Source organism: Pongo abelii, chromosome 5, assembly GCF_028885655.2.
Source record: "Pongo abelii isolate AG06213 chromosome 5, NHGRI_mPonAbe1-v2.0_pri, whole genome shotgun sequence".
In the NCBI taxonomy this organism is placed as follows: domain Eukaryota; kingdom Metazoa; phylum Chordata; class Mammalia; order Primates; family Hominidae; genus Pongo; species Pongo abelii.
The window spans coordinates 7,369,818-7,372,919 of record NC_071990.2 but is presented as its reverse complement, the minus strand read 5'-3'; the positions used below and the strand labels follow the sequence as shown (position 1 = coordinate 7,372,919).

Sequence of the window (3,102 nt, the reverse complement as noted above, 5' to 3'; positions counted from 1 at the left end):
GGCTAATTTTTTGTATTTTTAGCAGAGACGGGGTTGGCCGTGGCTGGCCAAGGCCATGTTGGCCAGGCTGGTCTTGAACTCCTGACCTCAGGTGATCTGCCCGCCTTGGCCTCCCAAAGTGCTGGGATTACAGGTATAAGCCACTGCACCTGGCTTGCAGTGGGATTTTTAAATTGACTCCAAAAGGTACTGAAAAATCTTAGATGGGCTCTCAACTCAGATTTTATTTTATAAAAGAAAAATGTGTCTCCTGCCCTGCCTCGTGGGCAGTTGAGGGGAGCAGAAACAGGTGGGCGGTGGCCTTGTCCTCTAGAGTGGGGAATTCCATCCGATGGAAGCCTAATCTCTAAGGAGAACTATGATGACCCACACAAAACCTCTGCCTCCCCAGTCGTCCACATCAGGGGCCTAATTGATGGTGTGGTGGAAGCTGACCTTGTGGAGGCCTTGCAGGAGTTTGGACCCATCAGCTATGTGATGGTAATGTCTAAAAAGAGACAAGCACTGGTGGAGTTTGAAGATGTGCTGGAGGCTTGTAACGCAGTGAACTACACAGCCGACAACCAAATACATGTTGCCGGTCACCCAGCTTTTGTCGACTACTCTACCAGCCAGAAGATCTCTCGCCCCGGGAACTCAGATGACTCCTGGAGCGTGAACAGTGTGCTTCTTTCTCTTTACCATCCTGAACTCCATTTATTCGATCACCATGGATGTTCTTTACACTATCGGTAATCCTTGTGGCCCTGTCCAGAGAATTGCCATTTTCCGGAAGAATGGAGTTCAGGCCATGGTGGAATTTGACTGTGTTCAAAGTGCCCGGTGGGCCAAGGCCTCACTCAATGGGGCTGAAATCTATTCTGGCTGTTGCACTCTGAAGATCGAATACGCGAAGCCTACACACTTGAATGTGTTCAAGAATGATCAGGATACTTGGGACTACACAAACCTCAATCTCAGTGGACAAGGTGACCCTGGCAGCAACCCTAACAAACGCCAGAGGCAGCCCCCACTCCTGGGAGATCACCCCACAGAATATGGAGGGCCCCACCGTGGGTATCACAGCCATTGCCATGATGAGGGCTATGGCCCCCCAGCCCCTGACCTCACTACTAAGGGAGAAGGATGGGTCCACCAGTGGGGAGGAGTCACCCTTGGGGCCCAAGTCGCAACGGGCCCCAGTATGGGCACCCTCTACCCCCTCCCCACCACCCGAGCATGGCCCTCACCCCGACAGCCCTGTCCTCAGGGTCTATGGTTTGGATCAGTCTAAGATGAACTGTGACCAAGTCTTCAATGTCTTCTGCTTGTATAGCAATGTGGAGAAGGTGAAATTCATGAAAAGCAAGCCGGGGACCGCCATAGTGGAGATGGCTGACGGCTACACTGTGGACGGGGCCACTACCCACCTCAGCAACAACTTCATGTTTGGGCAGAAGCTGAATGTCTGTCTCCAAGCAGCCAGCCATCATGCCCTGTCAGTCATGCGGGTTGGAAGTCAGGTCTTGCAGTTACAGACACTTCAGTGAATCCCGAACAATCGGTTCCCCACCCTAGAAGGGCAGCCAAGAACAGCATCCAGCACCCCAGCAACGTGCTGCACCTCTTCAACGCCCCGCTGGAGGTGACTGAGAACTTCTTTGAGATCTGCGATGAGCTGGGGGTGAAGTGGCCATCTTCTGTGAAAGTGTTCTTAGGCAAAAGTGAGCGCAGCTCTTCTGGACTGCTGGAGTGGGAATCCAAGAGCGATGCCCTAGAGGCTCGGGGCTTCCTGAACCATTACCAGATGAAAAACCTAAATGGTCCATACCTTACACTCTGAAGCTGTGTTTCTCCACCGCTCAGCATGCCTCCTAATTAGGTGGCTAGGAAGACTCCCATCAGAGCAGGAAGTCATTTCTCTTTCCTTTATGCCATTTTTTTTTTTTTCCAAAAGATCTTGTATTCCTCTTTTTTTTTTTTTTTTTTTTGAAAGCTAGGTTTGTAGAGGCTTAACCTTAATGGAAACGCTGGAAGTCTGCAGGGGGAGCGAGAAGGGACCTGATATCTCCCAAGATTAACCTTCACTTCTTCACTTTTAAAAAATTATTGTGGGCCGGGAGTGGTGGCTCACGCCTGTAATCCCAGCACTTTGGGAGGCCGAGGTGGGCGGATCACAAGGTCAGGAGATCGAAACCATCCTGGCTAACACGGTGAAACCCCGTCTCTACTAAAAACACAAAAAATTAGCCGGGCGCGGTGGTGGGCGCCTGTAGTCCCAGCTACTCGGGAGGCTGAGGCAGGAGAGTGGCGTGAACCCGGGAGGCGGAGCTTGCAGTGAGCCGAGATTGCGCCACTGCACCCCAGCCTAGGCGACGGAGCAAGACTCTGTCTCAAAAAAAAAAAAGAAAAAAAAATTACTGTACAAGGCCGGGTGCGGTGGCTCACGCCTGTAATCCCAACACTTTGGGAGGCCGAGGTGGGCAGATCACCTGAGGCCAGGAGTTGGAGACCAGACATGGTGAAACCCGGTCTCTACTAAAAGTACAAAAATTAGCCAGGCGTGGTGGCGGGCGCCTATAGTCCCAGCTACTCAGGAGGCTGAGGCAGGAGAATCGCTTGAACCTGGGAGACGGAGGTTGCAGTGAGCCGAGATCGTGCCACTGCACCCCAGCCTGAGTGACAAGAGAGAGACTCCATCTCAAAAAAAAAAAAAAAAAATTATTGTACATGTGATTTTTTTTTTCCTGTTCATACATTTGTGCTGCCCATGTACTCTTGGCGCATTTCAATAAAATTGTTTGGAAAATAAGCACAGCAAAAAAAAAAAGAAAGAAAGAAAAGAAAAGAAAAATATGTTTTCTGTCTGAAGGGTTTAATTGACGGCTGTGCCAATAATTTCTCAAATTTAGCTGTGCTCGTTCTCCCTAATTTATTTGAAAGACATGACAAGGAAAACAAGACCTTCCTTGGGCTTTTCACTGCTGGGGCTCTCTGGCCCTAAAGAGCGGAGAGGGTCTACAAAATCCTAGGTCAGCAGCTGCGGTTTTGGGATTTCACACACGTAGTGCCTAAGTGTGTGTCTGTCCTGACAGCCTAGAACATTACTGATCAGGACACAGC

General features: G+C 50.4%; 1 pseudogene; it reads left to right on the top strand.

Annotated features, from left to right (window-relative positions):
- The first annotated feature begins 364 nt into the window (after positions 1 to 364).
- Positions 365 to 1,857, top strand: LOC100441498 (heterogeneous nuclear ribonucleoprotein L-like; annotated as a pseudogene).
- Positions 1,858 to 3,102: the final 1,245 nt, after the last annotated feature.